Here is a 25,506-nt window from a genome sequence, read left to right as displayed (position 1 = left end):
CCTGCCTGTGTCATAACAGGGGAGTGGACCCACCTCTGACCGCGCTCAGCCGGCATCTTCCACACACGTGTAATCTCAGGAATGCCTCCTTCCTCCTCTAAACTGACGTCACTGTCTCTCTCCCGTTCCACCTCCGATGTTCTCCCCTAGCTTGATCAGTTTAGGAATCCCCCTCCTCCTCCTCTGACACCGTATCCACCACCGATGTGCGCGATTCCCATTCGGCTCATGCCCATGCTGCGATTCAAGCAGATCTCCGCCTCCCGACTTCCGGGTATGGTGTCATCACCGCGCGCCTGCCGCGTCTCCCTATGGGTGCTGGCTGGGACTCTGCAGCTGTCCCATCTGGCTTGTCCCTGCCTGACGCTATTGCTGCAGTCTGAGAGCTTTCCCCGGGTGGCTGCATTTCATGCGCCACACTTGTCTTGCGATTTCTGCCCCTCACGTTTTTTGTACCACGCCGCTTGAAATTGCCGCCGCTGCCAGCACCGTGCCTGCGCAAACCACATCAGCTCCCAAGTCTCCCACCACCTCCACCACCCCCTCACTGGCTGGCCCTGCCGCCACCTGAGGCTGCCGTTGCCCGTGTGACCGCTCCCGCTGCGAGAGAGTTTTTGCCCGTCCCCTTCTGGTCCCACTTCAGCCCCCCTTCCCGACTCTGCTGTTTTCCCTCCCCTATGACCTTTTGGCTTCTGTGAATTGGGAGGACATGTCTTGATAATGGTGCAGTCCAATTCCTTGAATCTTCTTGGGGAAATTTCAACCCTGAGCTCTCCCAGGAGTGAGAGGGTGTCTGAGTCTGACCCCAATGACCCTGAAATATCTGGGGCTTTCGGACACTTTGGAGGTCCTATGTTCCCACACTTCGGTATCCGGGGTGGTGGGGGGGAGCCTGGGAACCAGAATCAGGGGCCCATTCCTACATTGTCAGCTGCCCTTGTCACTTAAAACCCAGAGAGGGAAAGAAGGGTGCAGGTCCAGTGGTCCCCATTCCCTTACCACACCACAAAGAGCTTTGTAAGGCCCAAAAGGAGTTTTCTCAGGAAAGCAAATATTTCCGAGGACTGTTGAACGCAACTCTATCAGACTCTGATGTCACCTCAGCAGAACTGAAGCAGTTGTTTTCCTATTTGCTTTCACCCACGGAATTCCTTCTGTGGGAAGCAGCATGGAAAAAATAATTACGGGGGATCCTCCCATCTTTACGGAATAGTCCTCACACAGCCTCAGATGGCAACGATAACACAATCTCCATCAATCATGTGTGTGGGCAAGGAGAATGGGCAGAGGGTGCTGAGCAAGCCAAAGCCATCCCCTGGGAGGTACTGAGGGTGAGCGCAAAGGCAGCACAAAAGGTTTTTCTCACCTTGCAGCCCGAGGCCCCAGTTCATTGCTATGTTAAAATCACTCAATTACCACCCAAATCCTTTTTAACATTTGTTGAGAGGCTCCACAGGGCAATTGAGCTGCAGGTGCGGAGTGAGGATGCCCAGCAGGAAATCCTCAAGGAAGTGGCGTTGGCCAATACAAATTCTAAGTGCAGAGCCTCCATCCTGAGCCTGCCCATGGATCCTTCTCCGACACTGCAAAATATGTTGGAAGTTTGTGCCAGGAAAGTCACTACTGCCCTGGAGGAGCAAGACATGAAGACTCGGCCGCCTCAGAGGGTTTTGCCAACACTGCCGACAACCCAGCACCGTCGCCTGCTGACCACTCATCTCACACCCCAAAACCTCCCAGAAAACCCATCAACACTAACAGGCCATGCCACTTGAGTGGCAAGACTGGACACTGGATACCTGACTGTCCTTTAAAATATTTTTAGACTTTAAAAAGGGGCAGAGACCTCCTAAGAAGGCTCCGTCAAAAAACTAGAAAAAGAGCACTGTCCCTCCCTGCACCGTGATATAAATGAGGTGGGCTCATTAACATCTTGGGGGGAGCAAAAGCAAAACAGTAATAAAAGAAAGCCTACATGCCCTAAGCAGAAAATTACCAGATAAGACAAAACAAACAGAGTTTTATTCTAACACCAGACCCATTGTAACCACCTTTTACAATTACAAACCTTTCAGATTGCAACTGACGGAGCCGCTTCATCTATGGAATTCAGACTGCCATTTCGTATCAGTGTGCAAGGAGTCACCAGGTGCTGGGAACTGGATTCATTGTAAGTATGTCATCATCAGGGACATTAAATACACACCATAAGAAATTAACATTGTTCCGGGCCTCTTGTCATCGGACCCAGGACAATTTCTTCTCAGGCTGTACTATGTCCGCCCACCCAAATACCTGTGACCTTGTTCACAGGGGTCTTAGGATGAGAGAAGAGACAAGGATCTGACTCCATGTTTCAGAAGGCTTGATTTATTATTTTATTATATATATTATACTAAAACTTTACTAAAAGAATAGAAGAAAGGATTTCATTAGAAAGCTAGCTAAGAATAGAAAAAGAAGGAATGAATAAAAAAGGCTTGTGGCTCAGACTCTCTGTTCGAGCTGGCTCACTGTGTCGGTCATTAATTAGAAACAACCAGCATGGGCCAATCAAAGATCCACCTGTTGCATTCCACAGCAGCAGATAACCATTGTTTACATTTTGTTCCTGAGGCCCCTCATCTTCTCAGGAGGAAAAATCCTAAGGAAAGGATTTTTCATAAAAAATGTCTGTGACACGTTCCAAAAGATCAACTTATAGCACAAGCCATACCAGTGCCCGAGATATCTTGGGACAAGGAACAAACCAATGTGCTCGGACAAAACACCTATCCCACAGTCTCATGGGCTCAGGTGCCTGGAAAGGAAAAGCCCCGTATTGTATGTGGAATGCAGAAAGGTGGGGAACACAAAATCTTTTTGACACGGGAGCAGACGTGTTGATCATACCCTCTTGGGAGTGGTCGTCACATTGGGAGCTGCAAAACAGGGCTGGTCGATTGCAAGGTATAGGGAGCATTCAATTAGCAAATCAATCAAAGAGCATCGTTCAAATTGAGGGACCAGATGGACATTGACCAGAATTGACCTACCCAAGACCCTCCAAGGTTTTTTGGTGGTGGCCAGAAAACTGGCCACCACCAAAAAGAACATTTCTCAATGTTCTTTTCTGGTTCCAGAAACTGAACTGGAAAACTGATATCCCAGTATGGGTAGAACAGTGGCCAAAAAATAAACAATAATGGAGGATGATTAAGGAGCTCGTGGAAGAGCAACTGTGGAAAGAAAACATCATGGAAACCACATCCCTGTGGAATTCCCCTGTCTTTGTGATCAAAAAACCAAACAAAGACAAGTGGTGGTTCCTCCACAACCTCTGACAAATTAACAACGTAATCGAAGACATGGGCTCTCTTCAACCTGGGATGCTGTCCCCCACAATGCTCCCCCAAGATTGGAATTTGGTTGTTATTGATATCTAAAACTATTTCTGACCGCTCCGGCTGTTCATCTCTGCACGGTCACACGTAGGATGGCCTTGGGACAGCCCGCGCTTCAAAGGACGAGTCCAGACTCTTCAGATTTTCAGTCTTTGATATTGTTTATTATTTCTTATCTACAAAATTTTCTTCCAGCTCAACAGAGGTCTGACCAGCAAGGCAGCCAAGGGCACTCTGACCTCCCACCGGGCAGTCATCTATTTTTATACTAAAATCCTCATACATCATATTTACCTTTATTTCCCAATACCTTTCACCCATATTAGCAAGTGCACCTTCACCAAGAATCAAGCCCAAAATACCAACATCACCACAGAAAATGGATGACAAGAAGAAGACAGAGGAAGGACAAGACACGCCCTGATCCCTCCATCTTGTCTGCATAACCCCCCTGTACCAAAATCCTAAAATCTACATTTCCACCATTCATCCCCAAGTGACTCTCTTATCCTCAAACAAGTGGCACATCCCTTGCAGGGTCAAAATCTTACCACCAGGCTCTTCTGGCAACATTCCAGGATTTCCAAGCCCCCCAAGGGTTGTCTTGGTAACTCTGGACATCAGGAGTGATGTGCCAAGTTCCCACATCTCCCCCTTCTGTTTGCACCAAAAGGACATCTTTTGCAACTTGACTCATGATGTACTGTACACATAAAAAGATGCATGGGATAACAAGCATGAGGACTAAGAGCACTATTAAGACATAAAGACCTATCTTTAAAAACTCTCTCCATAAAGGAGAAAGATCAAAAAATCTTGCCACATCATCAATCCAAGACCCAGTGATTTCACCGAGTTTATTTATACTGTCTTTTATCCTTTGAATACTTTTGTGAATCGACCTTGAATGGTCAGAGAGATTCATGCAGCACATCCCCTCAAACTCTTCACACCCATATCCATGAGCGAGCAACAGATAATCAATCGCCGCTCTGTTTTGAAGAGTCTCCTGTCTCACACTGTTGATGTTTTTCAGCATGTCACTCAGTGCGAGAGACACGGATTGAGCATGCTTGCTCAACCAGCAACCCATGTGGTCCAGTTGAGTCAAGGCCACCCCCGATGCTGAGGTGAGAAAATTGCTGTAGCAATTCTCCTTGCCTTGTCCCAAGTGTACACTTTGTAGTCGCAATCTGCCCCATAATGTTGCAATGATCTTTTCTCTTTGTGTTTTTTCTCTCTAAACAATTTCAAATCTGGTGACAACATTGATATTTTCCCAATGCTGCATGGACCTCCCCTGGCATTGGCAGGAATGCAGTGGAAAATTCTGTCCCCGCAAATTAAAAACAATCCTCTTGGCAATTGCACCTGAACCTGGATTGATCCTTTGGCCGTTTTATTAGTGTATTTACACCAAGGCTGATGCATTTCTATAAAATTCATGATTGGGAGTGACATCGATAGTTTTGTTTGTCTTTGTCACATTTGGAGTTTCAAACTGCATGCAAAGTTCCATTGTCATGGGCCTAAAGATCTCTAATTCCTGAGGTTCGGTAGAAGCCACAGGAAGAAGATGTGTCCAAGCACAACAGTCCTTCACAGGATCTTTAACAACCTGTTAAATCTTGACTGAGGAGTGTCCCAGAATTGGCCATTCATCCACTGACAACCAAACCATGCATGCTGAGAATGGTCTCCCTAGCCTTGAATGTGTCAGGCAAATACTTTCCAAATTCCCTGCTTGGGCTAAAGTCTCCCAAACATTCTGCTTTGGCTGATCAATGGGTAGATTTGCCTCTTTGCTTAAAGCAATAAATGAAAGAATGAGGCACATGAGCACTGTGAAGCTCATGACTTCACCCTCGTGAGAAAGCACTGCTATGTTTCTACTCAAGACCCCAAAGGAAAACCCCACAAAGTCTTTTCTCCTTTTATTTCTCTTCTGAGTCGTTGTCTGCAGCTTGAGCCTCGACTTCTGTCTGCGTGCTCATTTCTCTGTTTTTCAGATCAGTGTTCTGTTGCTCTCGCATTCGAAACGGCTTCACGTGTCGCACTGAAACCCACTTCAGACCTCTCCCTGTAGAAACACAAGCAAAACCCTTGCCCCAGGTGATTAGTTTTAAGGGGCCCTCTATTTGTCCTGTCTCTGGGTTTCTGATCATAACTAAAGGATTTTCCCTTAGTTTTGCCTGCGAGCTGTTTGAAAAATGCCTCACGATTGGTGGATTGGATTCTGAAGACGAACTATTAAGGAAATTCAATACATACAATGCTTTATTTAACTTAATGTGAGGCATCACTTCTGACTCCCCCTTCTGTGCTTGTCCAGAAGGGATTTCAGGGTGTGATGTGTTCTTTCAAGGATTGCTTGACCTGTGGGTGAATGTGGAATACCAAAAGTATGTTTGACACCCCACCTTTTCAGGAATTTATCAAGCAACCTGCCTGTATATGTTGGGCCATTATCTGTTTTTACTTCTTGAGGCACACCTATGATGAGAATGCTTGCAGAAAATGTTGACAAGCATGGTCTGCTGGTTCCCCTGCATGTCCTGAAGCAAAGACTGCTCCTGAGAATGTATCTACTGAAACATGAACATTTTTGAGCCTCCCAAAAGATGAGTATTTTGTGACATCAGCTTGCCACAACTGAAGACTGCAGTCCCCATGGATTGACTGCTCCTGTGGAAGCAGGTAGCTGCACAAGCTGACAATCTGGACAGGCACTAATGATTTCCTTCGCCTGACTCTTTGTGAGATGAAAGGATTCCATCAACCGCCTGTGCATTCTGATGAAAAAATGCATGACTCAATCTTGTCTGCTCAAAAATGTCCAGTAGTGTTTGTGAAATGGGCATTGTCAACCTGTCTGCCTGAGCATTCCCTTCCGCTAGAAATCCCAGAATTGTTGTTGAGCTCTAATGTGAGTGATAAAATATTCTTGTTCTCTGCTTTCTAGCAATGTTTTCAGGCTTTGTAGATATGAATATAAGACTTTGTTGCTGACTTCTTTCAAGAGCGAACTCTCTAATCGTTTGACCACACCCACAACATATGCGGAATCTGGGACCAGATTGAGACGTTGTTTGAACACCTGAAATGCTCAAACAACGGCTGCTAGTTCTACAATTTGTGGAGAGCCTTGAACTGTCTTCACATCTGAGTCCCATTCCCCTGTCGTTGAATTCATCCACGTGATCACCGACTTGTGCGGCTTCCCTGAACCATCAGTGAACACTGTGATCCCGTCCAGAAGTTCTTCACTTATTCTTGGCTTTGCTCTGTAGCATATTTGCGATTGCAACACCTTGTGCTGCGGAAAATTGATTGTTCAAGTTCCTGGAAAAGCTAACAATGCAATTAACAAGTCTTTCGATTTCTGCATCGCCCAATCAAAATAATCTTTTTTCAAAGGCAACCGGATGACTGAGAATTCCCGTCCTGCCATTGTCAGCAACCTTGTTCTCACCTTTATGATGATTTGTGCTGCCATTTCTAAATCTGTGAGAATTGTCTTTGAAGGCCTGTATGGTAGAAAAATCTACTCTATGATTATTAGAGAGTCTCTTTGCAATGCATCCCATTGGAAGATCAAACCATGGAACAGTGTTTTCTTCCCCAGTACTGCCAACTGAAAAGGCAATGATTGAACAAATCGATCTGCCTTTTCTGTATAGCATCTGTAACTTTCTCCAATTCTTTCTTCGCTTCCTGCGTGAGTGTCCTGGGAGATCGAATGTCTGTGTTTCTTCTCAAGAGATTGAGCAACGCTGGAATGTCGCTGTTCGTGATTCCCAAAATCGGTCTCATCCAATTGATCTCTCCTAGGAGTTGCTGTAAATCATGTAGATTGTTGATTTTTGTGCTGACCTCCATCTTCTGAGGTTTTATTGTTTTCTCTGAGATCTTCTACCCTAGATATTTCCAAGCTTCAACCTCCTGAATTTTTGAAACACGTATTTCCAGATCTGCCTTTTGCACTTCTGCAATCACACAGTCACGAGCTTCTTGCAGCTCCTGTTGTGTTGATGCCGCAATGAGCTAATCATCCATATAATGAATGATCTTCGCCTTCGGAAATTTCTTCTGTGCTGGTGACAGAGCACGTGCCATGTACCATTGGCAGATGGTTGGCAAGTTTTTTAGACCCTGAGGAAGAACCACCCAATGGTACCCTTGCAGAGGCATTTCCTTGTTGATGCTTGGAACAGAGAAGGCAAATCTTGGAGCATCATCTGGATGAAGCAGAATACTGAAGAAACAGTCCTTGAGGTCAATGACCACGAGCGGCCAATCTCTGGAAATCATCAAGACAGATGGAAGTCCCAGCTGAAGCAGTCCCATGTCTTCAATGACTTCATTGATCCTCCTGAGATCATGCAACAGCCTCCATTTGCCTGACAGCTTCTTTTTGATGACGAACACTGGAGAGTTCCAAGGGCTGTCTGTTGGCTTGATATGTCCCTTCTGCGGTTGCTCTTGGGCCAGGTTTTTCAATGCACTCAACTTTTTTCCCTCAAGGGGCCACTGATCCACCTAAACTGGATCATCTGTTCTCCAAGTCAACTTCAATGTGGTGAGTGCCGCAGTGACCCCTACTAAAAATCCACCTCGATCTTTGTGCCCCATTGTGCCAAAAGATCTTGTCCCCAGATTGTGATTGGCTTTTGGACAACGAAAGGACGAATAATCGCCGTCTTGTCTCCTGGTCTCATGACAATGACGGAATTCTTGCTCTGCAGACACAGAGAAACCCCCCCTATGCCTGTGAGAGAACCCAAGGGCGCAACCAAGCTCCAATTGCATGGCCAAAGATGTAAGATATTACTGTGACATCCGCCCCTGTGTCGAGCACTCCTCTGATTGCTATCGTTCTTTCTCCACATGTAAACCGACACGTGAGTGTGGGTCAATCTCGACCTATGTGCTTCACCCATGTAGTATGTATTTCAACATGCTCCTTCAAAGGAAGACCTTCTTCGTCGAAGATTGACATGATTTCTCCAATGGCATGTGGTGGCAAGGTGAAAGCTCTTGTGTCCAGAGTGTGTTCTGGTACGTTCAACGGTGGACGAAGCGCTCTTGCTAAGACTGTCAATTCTGTGTTCTTGTCTGCTGAGACAACTGAAGGATAAACAATGAGTCCGAGGATGCTACTTCTATCTTGTCCCACTATTAAGAAATCTTGTCTTTTGTATGAATCTTCGCGGATACTTGTTGGTATCTCTGCATGGCTTTCATCCAGGATGCATACTAATTTCAAGGCTGCCAATGCACACTGTGCTCCTGGTGGGAGGAGGTCTGGGTCGCTGTGGAATCAGCTGAGGGCTTTGCTGAGGGTTTCTAATTGTCGCTCACTGATGACTGTCCTGTCTGCTCTTGTGTCACCACTATCAATTGTGTCTGCATGCGCTGGTGATTATCCGTGCTCCTTTTTCCATTTCCCGGATACGGTAAAGGATTTCCTTCTGCGTCTGTCTGAGAATAACATTCTCTCACAGAGTGCCTTCCTCTTCTGCACCGTGCACAAACTGGCTTTTCTGATTTTTGTGTTTGTGCTGGTGTATGCGTCTGCGGACAATTCTTCTTCATGTGTCTAAACACCCCACATTTGTAGCATTGTCCTCCTGGGGGATTGTTATTCTTCTGCATTGTTGCAAGAACTTTGTTCATGTTTTCATTCTGCTGGTGAAGTATTTTTTCCAGCAGTTTTTCCAATGCTTTGTCTTCCGACTGTTCCTCCGAGTGTCCCTTTATCCGCTCTTCCCATTCTCCTCTCAGCTTCCCTCACAATCGACGTGACATGCTGAGGTGTTCCCACCTTGCTGCATGCCTCCACCAGCTCTGCCAAGGATGGCCGTCCTGGCATTGCACTGATGACCGTTGACAATCCAGGCTGGCATTGCCGAAAGCCAGACTCTCCGAGAGAGGCTTCTTCACTTCTTCGATTGTCACCTGTCGATCCACAGCTTGCATGAGTCGATCGATGAACGATGTGTATGGTTCAGTGGGACCTTGCCTGATGCATGAGAATGGAACGTCCTGAATTCCCGCTGGAGCAATCTGCAGGATTGCCATTCGCGCTGCCTCTTTGATGTCATTCAACACTCTTCGTGGGAGTCGTACTGCTTGCTCCCCTGGATTGTCATCTGGAGGATCCCCTGCTAACTGTGCTTCTGTGAGATTCGTGTTTGGCACACCTTGATATTTGTTTCTCAACTCTGTGAGGTACTTTCTCCATCTTCTTTCTCACATGAGGTTCTGTGTGTCTGTGAGAATCATTGACACAAGGCTTCAAATAGCAAATGGTTTAAGGTCGTACATGGTAAATGTCCCCTTCAAGAGTTGTTTGAAATATTGTGAACTCAGCCCATTATTCTGAACGGCCTTCGCTAAATCTTTGATTGCCTCATGACCCATCTTTTCCCATCTTGGATTCTGTCCCTGTGCATCATAAGTCAGTGGCATTGTCAAATCTCCTGAACCTGGAAACAAATCCTTTTCTTTTGACAACGCTTTCCTGATGCACTTCCAGTCTATTGTCTTCACTGGCTGTTTGAATTCCCCCTCTGGAAACTCCATTGGTATCTGCATGAACAGTGGTGTCGTGGAGGTCATTGGTGATTCTTTGTACCACATTCTTTGCCTTGATGTTTTTGGCCTCGCTCCCAAATCTGAAAAAGAAACTTGAAGTTCCCATGGGTATGTCTTTCTGGCTGTATCAAAAGAATGCAAGAAGCTCTTTACTGCTTCTCCTGCCAACAGCATCCACACCAGAATTCTCTCCAATGCTGTGATTCGTATGATGTCTCCTCCTTGTTGATGTGCTTCATCTGAAGTCTCTTATCTTCATGAAATCCCAAAGTTGAAGGATAATCCATTTGCTGTATTGTTATTGTTTTCTTAGATGTGGTTTTCTTTTTATACATTGTTGGAAAAAATCTCTGCATTGTTACAGTCTCACCATGAGATGGCACTGTGGCTCCACCCAACAGATCCAGCATGTCATGCATTTTGGTCATCCTCCCACAAGGTGGCGCTGGACAACCGTGATGATGGCATGAACTCTACTGCCTCTTGTTCAGCAGACTGCTGCGTTCGCGATTTTGTTTGAGACCAAGTCTGCATGGCTTTTGATTGAGCTAACAATGGAGGTTGAATACGTGAACGTCTCCCCTGGATGGAAGAGGCTTGGATCCGACCGGAGAGGGGGTGGAGACCAGGGATGTTGAACTCCAAGCACGACCCCTCCTCACCCAAGACATCACAGGGGATCGGACCCGCCTCCAACCGCACTCTACTCTCCACGCACGCGCGCCTTCGGGAATGCCTCCTGTCTCCCCTGAACTGATGTCACTGTCTCCCTCCTGTTCTGCCTCCGAAGTCTCATCCCTACAATCTGTCCCCGACTCTCTCTCCTCCTCCTCTGACACTGTATTCATGCCTCCCACTGGTGTGCGTAGCCCGCCCCCCGCTGGTGCCCCTGCCCGCACAGCGATTCGGGCCGACCTCTGCGTCCCGACTTCCGGGTTTGACGTCACAGCCACGCATCCCCTGCGTCTCTCTACAGTAGCCGGCTGGAGCTCTGTAACCGCCCCTAACTTGCTGCCCATGTCTGATGCTGCCGCGCCTCCCCAGAGGTCCCGCGAGCCTTGCCCTTCATGCGCGTTTTTGGCACTGTGCCAGCTGAGGCAGCCGCCACTCCTGGCGCTGTGCTCACAAAAGCCGCACCAGAACCCCTGTCTCCCATTGCTTCCCCACGTGAGCTGTCCCCGCCAGCTTGCACTGCCACCATGCCGCCATGCTCACAGCAAGAAAGCGCTTCCCCCCACCCCTCCTTTCCCCCTTGGACCCTCCCTTCCGACTCCACCGCTTTTCTTGTCCTGTCTTCCCCTGGCCCCTGCAAGCTGGAAGGGCGCGCTCCTAAGGAGTGACCCACTTCCTCAATCTCACTGGGAGAAAACCTCAACTCATCTGAGATTGGGATGGTGTCATCTGTGCCTGAGTCGGAGCCTGAAGCCCCTGCACTCTCTGGGGTTTCAGGGCATTTTAGGGATCTCTTGGGTTTTCGGGGTGGTGGGACCAAAGACAATGACATTGCTCCCTGCTCCCTCTCCTCGGGAGTTTTTCCCCCAGGCCAGTTGGGATCAGAGCTAATTTCTGTTTCGAGCTTTGCTCTCCTCCCTCCGCCCCTGTGGGATTTGCAACAAGTTGTTGCCTCGCCAATCTTTTTGACTGTACTAAGATAGCTTCTAACATAATTCTTGCAGGGGACAGCAATTACAAGGCCATCTCATCTTTTTTGTAGCTAAGAGATAAAGGTGTCTATTAATTTCTTGCCAAAAACCCACTTCAAACAACAGACGCGTCTCTGAAAACAGGTAATTAAGTCTCATCCACAAAAAAAGTTCTTTGAGCTCTTTCTTTGGGATCCCTACCGTATGTTGTCTGCCACGCCTTGTAAGGCAAACAAAACCTCTAACTGTTCCTGGGAGTGTGCCCCCCCCATGTTCTTATTTTTGACCTTCTCACTGAACTTGTGTCGTCAGAGCAATCTGAAGGCTCCCAATTGCCCTCCAGCAGGTCACAGGAGATGGATTCAGAGGCACCTTTCTGATTCCGGTCTGGGCTGTTCTGCTACAAACCTTCTTCAGCAGAAGCTGAGTGTGATGGTCTCAGTGGCTGCTGCTTCTTCAGACTCTTCTGGCTGCTTTCTGGCTGCTTTCCCAAGGAGTAATCAGTGCTCTCCTGGGAACATGTCCAACTTGGGAGCTGCCCGCTTGGCTCTTCAGGGCTTCAGGGTTGCCCCCCTTGGTGTGACAGCCCACCCAGGGATGCCAAATGACCTCTCCAGCTGTTTGTCTCTGCACGGTCACATGTAGGATGGCCTTGGGACAGCCCGCGCTTCAAAGGACGAGTCTGGACTCTTGAGATTTTCAGTCTTCGATATTGTTTATTATTTCTTATCTACAAAATTTTCTTCCAGCTCAACAGAGGTCTGACCAGCAAGGCAGCCAAGGGCACTCTGACCTCCCACCGGGCAGTCGTCTATTTTTATACTAAAATCTACATACATCATATTTACCTTTATTTCCCAATACCTTTCACCCATATTAGCAAGTGCACCTTCACTAAGAACCAAGCCCAAAGTGCCAACATCACCACAGAAAATGGATGACAAGAAGAAGAAAGAAGAAAAACAAGACACGCCCTGATCCCTCCATCTTGTCTGCATAACCCCCCTGCACCAAAATCCTAAAATCTATATTTCCACCCTGTAAATATGGAAATGTTAATTCTTACACCTCTCATCCCCAGGCGACTCTCTTATCCTCAAACAAGTGGCACATCCCTTGCAGGGTGAAAATTTTACCATCAGGTGCTTCTGGCAACATTCCAGGATTTCTGAGCCCCCCCCAAGGGTTGTCTTGGTAACTCTGGATATCCGGAGTGATGCGCCGAGTTCCCACATATTTCTTCCAAATTTCCCTACACTTTGATGATGCCCCATGGTTCGCCTTCTTGGTTTCCACCATCAACCGAGAAGCCCCAAGGAAGAGGTACTACTGGAAAGTCCTCCCGCTAGGAATGAAAAACAACCCCATGATTTGCCAGTGGCATGTCTCTTCCTTGCTGTCTCCTGTCTGTGCAGCCACAAAAGATATCATCATTTTACACTATATGAATGACATCTTGGTGTATGCTCTGAATGACAACCCACTTACGGATGTGCTTGACCTCACAATCAATGCATTGGTTGTTGCAGGGTTTGAGGAAAGAAAAGGCTTTTCACGAAGAAAAAATTCAACAAATGCCACCCAGGAAGTATCTTGGCCTCGAAATTGGAAAGGGGACCATTGTTCCGCAAAAATTTGCAATCAAAAATAACATCAAGACCCTGGCAGATGTCCATTAATTGTGTGGGTCTTTAAACTGGGTAAGGCCTTGGCTGGGCATTCCCACCGATGACCCAGTCCCCCCTTTTCAATTTGTTGAAAGACGGAGAGGATCTCAGTTCTCCCAGGACACTTACCCAGGAGGCAAAGGCTGCACTAGACAAAGTCCAGGAGACCGTCTGTGCCAGACAAGCCCATCGTTACCAGCCCAGTCTGCCTTTCAAATTTATAATATTGGGAAACTGCCACACCTCCATGGGGTGATTTTTCAACGGGATCCAACACCCAAACAAAAGGACCAAGGCCAGAGAGACCCACTCTTGATCATAGAGTTGGTCTTCCTCAGCCATCATCGGTCCAAAAAATGACAAGGCCACAAGAGCTGGTGGCAGAACTGATCCACAGGGCAAGAACGTGGATCACGGAGTGAGCAGGGTGTGACCTGGACTGCATCCACCGGCCACTTCAATTAGGATCGGCCCAGTAAACAAAGGTAATGCTGGAACAACTGCTTCAAGAGAATGAAGCCCTGCAGTTTGCATTTGGCTGTTACACCAGCCAAATTTCACTTCATCGGCTAGCCCACAAATTTTTAAATTTGGATGTTCAATTCACTTTATCCTCAAAAAGCATTCAGAATAGAAAACCTCTAAAGGCGCTGACAGTCTTTAGTGATGCATCCGGAGCATCCCACAAGTCAGTAACGACTTGGAAGGATCCTCAAACTCAGTGGTGGGAGGCAGATGCTGTCAAGGTGGAAGGATCACATCAAGTAGCTGAGTTGGTCGCAGTCATCAGAGCCTTTGAGAGGTTCTCTGATCCATTTAATTTGGTTACTGATTCAGCTTATATAGCCAGTGTACAGGGAGGAGAACGTAATTCTGCAGGAGGTTTCCCACATTCCTCTTTTCATGTTGCTTTCAAAATTAGTAACATTAGTCTCCCACTGAGAGCAACCCTTTTATGTGATGCACGTCAGGTCACACACAGACCTGCCAGGTTTCATGGTGGAGGGCAATCGTCAAGCTGATGCCCTCACTGCCCCAGTCCAGATGACCCTGCTTCCGGATGTATTCCAACAAGCCAAGATTAGCCATCAGCTCTTTCATCAGAATGCACCTGGCCTGGTTTGGCAATTCCACCTAACCTGTGAATAGGCCAGAGCAATAGTGGCCACATGCCTATCTTGTCAGTCCCATCAACTGCCTACTTTAAGTTTGAGTACAAACCCCCCACGGGGTACAGAGCTGCAAGGTGTGGCAGACAGATGTCACCTATGTGGCCTTTGCTGGGGTTTGAGGTGTCCCCAGCAGGCTGCAACAGGGTCTGGATAGCTCAGTTCTGCTCAGCAGAGCTTGTCTGAGTTCCCAAGCAGTTCTTAGCACAGGCAACCTTAGCAGGCTTAAGTGATATTAGCTCTTTAGTTATTATCAGCTCATTGTGATTTCAGCTGTCAGCTTGCTAGGTGCCGCAAGCTGGCAGATGCAGGGAGAAAGAGGAGAAGGCTGTGTGAGGTTCCACAGCAATGTCTTTATTGAATCTTCTGTGAAGGTTCCCAGTGACGGCTCTTCTGCCTAAGTTGGGCAAAACCAGCTCTTTATCTAGGGTTCAGGGGTTTTGGAAATTGTCCAATAGCAAGGGTTAAAAAAAAGTTACCTATAGTCTTACAGATAGATAAACAAGGGGTCCAAAGGAAGAAGAGAGGGGCTTCTAAGGTTCCAGTCACCATGACTCGACATTTCCTATCTTAGGCTTCTGAATGCCAGGGAAGTTTGGCAGGCTCTGAGCCTGCTACAGTTACCCATATTCCCACATTTAGCAGAGCCAAATATGTCCATGTCTCAGTGGACACCTTCTCTGGTTCAGTCTATGCCTCAGCCCACACAGGGGAGAGGGCTTTGGACACAAAAAAACACCTCGTACAAACCTTCTCTGTGTTGGGTGTCCCCAGGATCATCAAAACAGATAATGGGCCTGCATACAAGTCCTGGGAGTTCCGAAGCTTCCTGCAAAAATAGGGAATAGACCATAAAACTGGCATCTCCTATTCCCCACTGGGTCAAGCCATGGTTGAGAGGACCCATCAGAGTCTCCAAAGGACTCTACAACAACATGAGACCATGAAGGTGGAGTCCCCTCAGGTCTGGCTCTCCAAGGCTCTCCAAGGCCTTATTCACATTGAATTTTTTAAACTGCACATATTTAAACCCACCCATCATGCAGCACTTCAAACAACATTTGCAGTCGCAGCTGAAAGCCAAGCCTCCAGTCTTAATGAAAGATCCAAAGACTTGGAAGACTGAGGGGCCTTAAGACCTCACCACCTGGGGGAAGAGATATGCTTGTGTGTCCCCCCACCTCAGGGCAGAGGTGGATCCCCTCCAGTGGGTCAAACCCTATACCTCTAAGGTACAAAAAGAAAATAAAGTTGTGGCACAAGTGAAAGAGGCTTGTTGGAGGAGAAGGAGGTGCAAAACTTGATCCCTTTAAATTGTTTCAGAACCCATTTCTTTGAATTACTCCTCTAACCTGTTGTGTTTCTTCCCTAGTGACCTGAGCCTGATGGCCCTGATCAGAGTGTTGAGAGCCATCCCCCTAGTCATCCTGTGGTACCTCCTCCACCCTGCTGACCTGTGGATTGTTTCCTAGCCGAAGGCCAACATCTGGAAGACCCTTGCACAAGTCCTTGGCCAAGACCACATTTGCCTTTCCACTGCATCTGCCGCAGACCCTATGGCCACCTGCCTTGTAGAGATCCCTCTTAGATCCAGTGAGTTTCCTTCCATTTTGGTTACCCCATTGCTCCATATATTCAACCTGTTAACCCCTTGGAGAGATGTAGCAAGAAAATTAGCTGTTTTGGAAAAGGAACCACAGGAATTTGATTTACTTGGTTCATCCCACGCTTTCTATTGTGTTCAGTTTATGTTTGAACCAGACTCCAAAGTTCAGTTATATACAGGGGTTAAACAATTTAAGAAGGGATACCAAGCAAAGAATTGGTGTGATAAGATAACCCACACAAAGTCACCATCCACTTCTGATGGAAAACCAAGTGCCCTTCCTAGAGGAATTTTCTTTATTTGTGGTGCAGAGCATGGGCAAGCATCCCCTCTCACCTCATCAGAGGCCCATGCACACTCGGCCAACTAAAGCTGTTTACCCCAAACAGAACCCAAATTACTGATTGGCTAGCAAAAAATTAAAACTAAAGAATTGGCCCACCAAAAGAGAGACTTGAGAGAAATAGACCCAAATTGTGACTCAGAGATAATCCGTTGGTCCAAGCCCAAAGGAGTCGCAATCACCAATTTTTTGCCATGGGTGTCTGTGGCCAAAGCACTAGGTGAATTGGCGCATCTAGAATGCTGGGTGGCTAAACAGGCAAATCTTACCTCAGCTGCACTCTCAGACCTTCTATCGGATGAGATGATAACAAGGCAGGCGACTCTGCAAAACAGGGCTGCTATTGAGTTTCTACTCCTTCTCCGCAACCACAGCTTCAAACTCCTGTTTGAAGGTCTGTGTTGTCTGAATTTAACCACCAAAGCTGAGCATGTGCGAAAAACCATCAATAAGATTCAATTTATGGTTAAAGACATAAAAAGGGAAACTTCAGTCTGGCCAGGGGACATTTTCTCTGGGTAGGGTTTGTCAGGCTGGGCCAGGTCCATTTTGAGAACTGGACTTTTAGTTCTCTTCATTATTTTGGTAGTTTTTGTTGCCTCCAGTGTAATCTAGCGCATGATAACATGGCTGCTGAACAATGTTTTCTTGCCACCTAGCGTGAACCAAGCAACTGTCTCTGAGACAACTAAAAAAAGTCAGTGGGCTTCCTCCCTGACAAACCAACTGTGATTCGGCAACATTTACACACACTCTGAGTTCAATAACCAGGGAGAATTTTCTTCATTTAAGGAGTTTTACTTTCCCCTATCCCTTTTGTTTTTGTTTAAACAAAAAGGGGGAGATGTTATGTTGTGGGCTTTGTATGATCAGTTGTAATGGTTTGTTATTTTGGTCCGTTGCAGTTCTCCCCTGCAATAATGGTTCTGCCCCTGTTTCCTCCTCCCTCCTTCCCCCTGTAAATCTCCTTGCCTCCACCCCCTGTACCCTGGAAATTCTCAACCATTTCCTTGATCCCTCCCCAGTGTCCTGTCTATCACTCGGCTGCAAATCCCTTCTCTCTAGAGCCCTCTACCAGGGCCATCAAATGATAGGTTCAGACACTGCGGTCTCTCCCCTGAAATACCTGAGCAGATCCTGAACACCTCCTGGTCGACCGGAGGCAGCTGCCTCACGTAGAGTGGTTGCGGGGCCCCTCCCGCCTGAGTGGTAGCAGCCACTCCTCCTGGAGCCTGAGGAAGTCACATGGTGAGATCGGGAGCACCTCCTGCTCAGTGGACCACTCTGCACTGGGCTCCTGGGAGCGGCTCGGCCCCTCCTGCTGGTCCAGCACCAGCCAGTCACTGTGGAGCAGGAGGAAGCTACAGGGTGGGCACCTAGACGTGAGCCGCGGCCGCTCCCTGGGCATCAGCTTGAAGCGATTGCACCCTTCCCACCTGTCCAGGATTGGCTGTGCCCTGGAGAGCTGCTGGGAGCCGCAGGGTGGGCACCTATGGCCCTCCCACCCAGCTGCTGGTCGCTGCTGGTTGACTGTGTTCCGGCACTTGATGAGGAGCAGGAGGTCAGGGTGGTCATAGCGAAAGCAGGGGTTGCTGTAGTGAAGCCAGGCCCCGGCATCGCCCGGCGCAGCTGAGCCAACCCAGCACAGCACCTTGTGGAAGCCGTAGCAGTAGAGCTGGAGAATGAAGCTGAAGAACCACATGGCCCTGAAGATGTGTGGGACCAGCCCCGCCCCATTGCCACCATCCCCATGGGTGTTGCCCGGGCTGAGCAACTCTCGCTCAAAGAGGGAGCAGTCGATGAGCAGCCCCGGAGTCCTGATGTCCCAATGCATGGAGCGGACACGGGGTCTGTTCACCAGGCGCCAAAGCTCGGCAGGGAAGGGGCTGGCGCTGAGCCCAGTGAGCAGCGGCAGCTCCCCCGTGTGCCGATTGCCAACTGTGGCCACAACGCCTGCAGCGCAATGCCGCCGCTGCACCAGCAGCGCGCGGACTGAGTGAGGCGCTGTGCTCTGGCACAGGCCAGACTTGGCAGGGATGAGTGCGGCAGAGCCGAGGCCGCAGGCACAGCGCAGGCTGGGCGGCTCCCACGGCTGACTGGCCTCCGCATGGCAGAGAAGGGAGGGCAGGGCCTGGTATGGCAGAGCAGGGCAGTGGAAGCCCTTGGCGAGGGCACTGGGAGCAGTGACAGGCTCTGTCCCCACGCTGCATGCCATGCCTGGGTCACCATTGGTGACTGAGAGGAAGGACATTGCTCTGTCTTGGCTGAGAAAAGGATGAAAATGGGGGGTTAGAAAACATTCATTTGGTCTCCTTTTCAGCAGACTAGCTGTTTTTATCTCACCATGTCAGCCTGTCTTTGGCAGAGTTGTGATTTGGAATCAACTACAGCAGCAGAAAGGGGCAGCAATTTTGTCAGCATTGATATAAAAGCTAAAGTGCTGCCCCATGGATGGATGTTGCTTTATTCAGGGGGTTTTTGGCCTAGAGTTGTAGTGAACTCACGCTGGTGTCTTCCCAAACAGCGTTGCTATTTTCTTTCCTCAGGAATCCCCTCTTCTTTTTCTTCCCTGCATCTGGAAAGAGTTCCCATGCAAATGCCTCCTGCAGCCAACTCTTGTCACTGTAGACTGACAAAGGAGATCCTGCAATGGAGAGAGAATCCCTAGAGCTGCTGTGGGGAGCTGAAGGGGGAAGCTTTGTCCTTTAGTCTTGAAGTCTTGTTGGGGAGCTGCTTGTGCTTTGGGGGACGGACACCAACGATGTTTATCCAAGCCTTGCAGGTTCACTGCTGAGCTTCCTGACACACCACAGACACTTTAAGGCTGTCATTTTGGCAAACAAATTTCAGTCTGGGCACTTTTTGAAATGCTTCATGTATTCTTTTAATTTTGCGTTTCCACAGAAATATTGTCATCATCTTTTGCTTCCAGAGAATCTTTTCCTACTTTTTGGGGAATTCCTTTTGCTGCTCTCCAAGATTGGGCCAATTCCCAGGGCTCCTTCCCAAAGTGAGGTGTAGCCCATGGCCTCTACTCTCCAGCTGGAACAGAAGGAAGCACAGAGTTTGCTGTTGTGGGAGAGAAGCTTCTCGTTCCTGCCTGCTTTCCCTTTGGGACAGGTTGGTGTGTGCTCATTTGGTAAAGGCAGGTTTAAACTCTGAAGCAGTTGTGTTTCAAACTGCTCCTTCCTCGAGCTCTTCTGTGGGTGTCGTTGGACAAAAGGCCTCTTGGTGGGAGCTCCCTGTGGGCAGGTTAAGGAAGGAGGTTGATATTTCAGGGTTGTGACTGCTGAAAGCAGCTGGTTTCCGGAGGTGTCCAGACCTGGGAGTGGCTCCTTTTCTCACCTGCCTGCAGAAAAGGAAGTTGCAAAGTGGGAATTTCATTTGTGGAGATGGCCGCCAGTGGTGTTTGCCAAGGGATGGACTGGGAGACAGACAGGTCTCCTGCTAAACTGGCTGTGTGTTTGTTTAGATGGTGGGGAGAGTCAGAGATGCAGACACAGACCCCAGCTGATGGAACAGTGTAATTTACTTGAATGCAGAAGTACAAAAAAAGAGTCAGGAAAGGATAAGCTAAGTAATGCACCTCAGCATTATTACAAAAGGGTGCCTCTGGTTATTAAGGAAGATACATCACCAGGTACCCCAATGCTTTCCCCTTCATCCAGAGCTGCACATCAGCTGGGGGAAGCTGTCCCAGCCAAACCCTGCAGAGCCACAGCCGGGAACTGGGAAATGCTGCGGTGCCTCCACCTTTGCCGGCCACGAGGCTCCTGAGTGCGCTGTGAGAATAGCCCGACTCTGATCGTGCTGGACGAGCAATGTGCCAGAGCTTCTGCTGGGGCACAGCTGGTTTCATTCTCCTCTTGGTTTTCTCCTTGAGCCTGCCCAGGGCTCAAGGAGGAACCAAGGCCAGGTATGGCCTTGTCCATTTTCCTCATGCAGAAAGGTGAAGACGTGTTTCACCAGTGAATGGATGCAACAATCCTTTTGATAGTAATACTTGGTTAAGGAGCAGATACCTAGACCATTGAGTTGGAAAGATCATGTAGAGGGCAGCTTTGGCTCAGGTCCTGTTGTGGAGGCTTCAGTTAGGGTCTGTTGTTCAGGCCTTAGTCCTTCAGTACTTTGTGGTACAAATCAATGCTGTGCAGAGCTGGAAACAAACAAGTCTGTCTTTAGCACATTTGAGACAGGGAACAGGATAAGCCATGCAAGGCCAGGCTAGGGCCAAGAGCAGAAGGCCAGCACCCTGCTTTTGCCCATAGGCAGCCCTGCAGAGCAAGCAGCCACTCCTGCCCAGGGGCTGAGGTGCCCAAAGCTGCCTCCCCTCTGTGCAGCTCTGCAGAGCCCGCGGGGCGCAGGGTCCTGGGCAGCCAGGGCAGCCCGGCTGCCTTGGAGCACAAGGAGTGGCCCAGAGAGAAGCTGCTGCCCTTTGCTTTGGAACTGTTCCTCAGAGTCTTGTCATTAATCCACAGTGTCTGATGTGTTTTCCTTTCCTCTCCCAAATTAAACACAGCTTTTTGAGAAAATTGACTGAAGTAGCTTCTGCTGCTGCTGCTGGTGCTTTTGTCTGCAGGTGGGGGCAGGTGATTTGAACCAAGGACGAAGTCCATTGTTAACACCCTAGCTTTGCCAAGTCAAGAAAACCCTTCACAATTGGGTTACTGGTGATGAGCAGTAGGTTTTTCCCCCTAGTTTTTGGAAAGCTATGACCTAAAAGAAACTCAACAGATTTTCCTTCAGATGGATACCAGCAGTAGCATGATTCCAATGTTTTCCACCTCTTTTCTGTGTCTTTGGTGCTTTTAAGAGTTCCTCAGTGCCCAACAGGAATGAAATTACCTTTGATCATGTGATTTGAGAGCTCTGTGTTGTTCATTGCCACATGAGTGTTTATGAAAAGCTGGACACCCCAGTCGTTGCTCTGTTGAGTTAAATTCATCCCAATTCTGTGCAAACAGCAGCCCCGAGATGCTGAGAAGAGCAAGCACAGTGGGTGGGTATGCATGCACACAGCTGGGGTCTGACTTCTGTGTGGGCAGATGGTTTTGCACTGCCGTACATCTTTGCTCTCCCAAGCTGGAAGACTGTTTCAAGTATATATCTTAAATAAATATATATATATTAAAAAATTGTCCAAAAATACATCTGCATTAAATTTCTTGCATACTATATATTATATATTTAGAATAATGTAATGTAATGTAATATAAAATATGATATATTATAAGGAATATATGAGATTATTTTTGAAGCCATTGCTTGTGGGGCATATAGATCATCTCCTCGTGTTTGTACATTTTTGCTTTCTGCTACTCCTGATTGAGACAGAGTGGAAATTTTCCAGAGTAGAAATCCATTTTGATTTAGGTGGAATGTACACCTTTGAGTTAAGTCTGTAGCTTGCTGTTTAGTCTGACTGCCTATTCTCGCAAAGGACCTGCTCTTGGAGAGACTGCTTCAGCCGAAGGACAAGAGGTAGGGGGGGAGCGGGGGGGCAGATAGAGCAGAGCAACCTGACCCAGGAATTCTTTCTGATAAAGAAGAATTAGCAGCAGGTGTCATGCCCTTAAATCAGTGGAATGAATATGTCTGAACCTATTGTGAAATAGCATGCATATGTATTTGAGAGGGAAATAAAAGGGGATCTGGACTTCCCAGAGGTACACATGACATTTTAGGGGAATGATTCCCACATGCATACAGTGCTGTAATAAACATACCAGCTTTACAACTTTCACAAAAGTTGTGGGGTCTGTTTGCTTCCGCAAATCACCACAGGCAGGGCTTCAAACCCTCACTGCCACATATATGTATACAGTTCTTTATGTATGTTGTAATATCTGTGTTTAGATTTCCATAACTATACACTTGTATAGGTATCTATTTGTATTGATGCAGTTTTCGGTATATGTCTTTTTAAATAGCTACATTGGTATTTGTATCGGTATATATGTCTGGTTTTATATTTTTAACTGTATACCAATCTATTTCTATGGATGTTATATTCACATATATATCCGGATGTATAGCTGTATATTTTTATCGATGCAGCTGTACAGATGTTTAGATTGGTAGCGCTGTTTTGTCTCTTTATAGATAGGTTTGTTTTATGTATCTGTTTCTGGAATCTAATAGATAACATTTAATCTATATTCACATCTGTATATTGTGGTGGTTATATATATATTCAGTTCTATGTAAATGTGCATGGAGTTGTATAGTAGTGGAATTCTATTTGTTGAATTCTTGGTATTAGAGAGAGATACTGATATTTTTGTGTTTCTATATGGGCTGTATGCTTGTTGAAATATGCAATAAATTAAGCTGTTAGTTTTCCATTAATCTTTGTGTATAGTGAGTGTTTGTAGAGGTTTGCAATAAATTAATTTTTGTTAACAGAAGTTGATGTTTGTATGTTTTTGAATAGTGTGGTATAACAATCAAATAAATCATTTTTTAAACTTTAACTGAGATCTGTATAGTTATATGCTGTCAGTGCTAGTGTAGCAATTTATAAGAAATGCCATTAGTCAAGTGAGATGTATATGTTGTAATTTGTGCTACCCAAAGCCATGGGCAGATGTAAATGCTGGAGGATTTTGGCCATGCAAATCTCCAGCCATGCCCAGCACATGCCCCACCTGCACTCGGGCTGGGCAAGGGAAGCGCAGATTTGGGCTGGCAGCAGAGCCCCACGTTGGCTCAGAACTCGCTGCAAAGGCCTGCTGGCTTAGAAAAAGATCAAGGATACATTTTATATATTTTATTTATTACTCTATTATATAGTACTATAGTATTAAATATTCTATTTATTACATATATTAAAATACGTATTTTGTAGTATATTGTGGAAATCCTTAAAATCAAGGGTTTTCATAAAGGTGCTCCTCAGTTCTCAGTATCTCTGCTGGTCAGAATGACCCTGAGATGCGCTAGAAAGTCTCTTTTCCCAGCCCAGCAGTCGAAGAAGGAGTCAGGATTTTTTCTGTTCTCATTCTCAAGGTTGTTCATTGTTTCTTATCTATGAAATTCTTTCTCCAACCCGCCGAGGTCTGTCTGGTAGGTTGGGTTGAGGCACACTGCCGTCTCAGAGGTGGTGTTATCTTTTTATACTAAAAACTACGTGTACATTATTTACCATAACTTCCCAATACCTATCACCTATGTTAGACAGTGAGTTTCTACTATAAACCAATCTAAAAGTGCCAGCACCACAGATGAAGATGGAGGCCAAGAAGAAGAAGAAGAAGGAGAAAGGCTGGACATGCCCAGATTCCTCCATCTTGCCTCCTGAACCCCCATTCTAAAAACCCTAAAAAATCTATTTTTAACCGTTGATAAATTCACTATCATTCTGCTTAAACTTTGGTGGCTTCTAAATCCCAATATAAGGTTGGTAATTGTTTTTTCCATGGGTCAAGATCAAAAACACAGGGGTCTTGGGCTCTGTGCCAGGTCTCCGAGCCCCCTGACAGGGTTTTGAGTCCTCCAGGGCAGTCAGAGGAATTTCTTGGATTCCGACACTCAGTAAGGAGGATTTCCAGCCTAGAGGAATATAAAAATAAAAATGAAGACCATGGACAGTGCCATTGCCAGAGCTCCAGGCTGTTAAAAGGAGGAATGGATCGTCCTCTTTGTCGTCTGTAGCCGATACCCTTGTAAGTAATAAGTAGCTGCTCTAGGGGCTCCTGGGAAATGAGATGGGAAACTGTGGGAAATAGATTTGTAGAGAGTTCTCAGGGCCTGACAGGAGGCCCACACATTATGCATCTGTATGTAAACTTTGAGACAAGAAATGCTGACTTAGACATGCCATGGAATAGGACAGATATTGTTGTAAAAGAAATGGAGCTAGAAAAAGTTTTCAAAGGATGGCCTTGCAAATGAGACTTGATACTTTGGAGAAATAGAACTATGAAAGATGCATTGTAGTGGAACCCACGAGGGGTAGTGTTTTGCAGAGAAAAGAAGAAAGCTCACAACTTTGTAAAAGTTGTAAAGCTTAGTATGTTTATTACAGTGCCGGACGCATGCGGAGAATGCTCTCCTCAAAAGGCACGTGTACCTCTCAGGATTTCACGTCTCCTTTTATCTCCCCTTCCAAATACATATGCATACAGTTTCACAATAGGTTCATACATATTCATTCAGCGTGACATTTATCGCCAGTCCCTCTTTATCAAAAGAATTCGTAGGTCAGGGCAGATCGACCTTGTGGTCGTTTCTGGTTTTTTTTTTCCTGTCACCTCACTATCTCTGTCCTGCAGTTTTTCCCTTCAGCTTTGGCCTTACAGACTTTTCACCTCTCCTAGACATTTTACCTAATTCAAAATGGGTTTTTACTCTGTCTCATTCTCCCCTTTCCTAGGAAATAAGTAAATTCTTTTACTTAATGCAAACCCTTACGACACTAAGTGTCTCCATGTACGTTTGACAAAGAGGTTAATACAGCTATTCATTGTAGTATTCTCCAATTCTAAATTAGCAATATAATAGATACCCTAAACTTATCCCAACTAATATTACCAAAACTACAATGGGATAACACAACTTATTAAAGATTCCATTTGTAGTTGGTGATCACCCAAAGATCGCATCCCATCAGTGATGATCCACATTTTGTTTTATTCTTTGTAGAACTCTGGTTATTTCTTTTGTATCATGTTGGACAGTAATTAAGGTTTTCTTTCCACTTTCTTGGATTTCCTTCAAGATCTCCAGTAGGTCTTGGTGCTTTATTATTGTTTTACTAATGTAAGGTTCATCCCAATAGGGGTAGGTGATAGTCTGTGATACACTGTGTAATTGGTTTTAATCAGCTGGTGGAATGCCACTAGTGCTGAATGCGAAAAATCACACCAGATAATCTTGACAAAATTACAAATACAGGAATTAGAATGATTTCTACTAGACAGAATAACATCATTGCTATCAATTTTTACAGCAGCACTGGCAGTTCTCAGGCATACACACCCTTTTCCAGTATATACAAGCACAGTTTTCTGGTCAGTGACTGGATGAATTTCAAAGTGGCAAATACTCTGTTCAGTGTCTAGACACACATCTTGGGCATTAATAGTATGGCTTTCACA

Source organism: Melozone crissalis, unplaced genomic scaffold (genome assembly GCF_028551555.1).
Source record: "Melozone crissalis strain CALT ecotype California unplaced genomic scaffold, PUWL_Pcris_2 ptg000005l_1, whole genome shotgun sequence".
In the NCBI taxonomy this organism is placed as follows: Eukaryota; Metazoa; Chordata; class Aves; order Passeriformes; family Passerellidae; genus Melozone; species Melozone crissalis.
Note: the sequence above shows the minus strand (reverse complement) of the source record.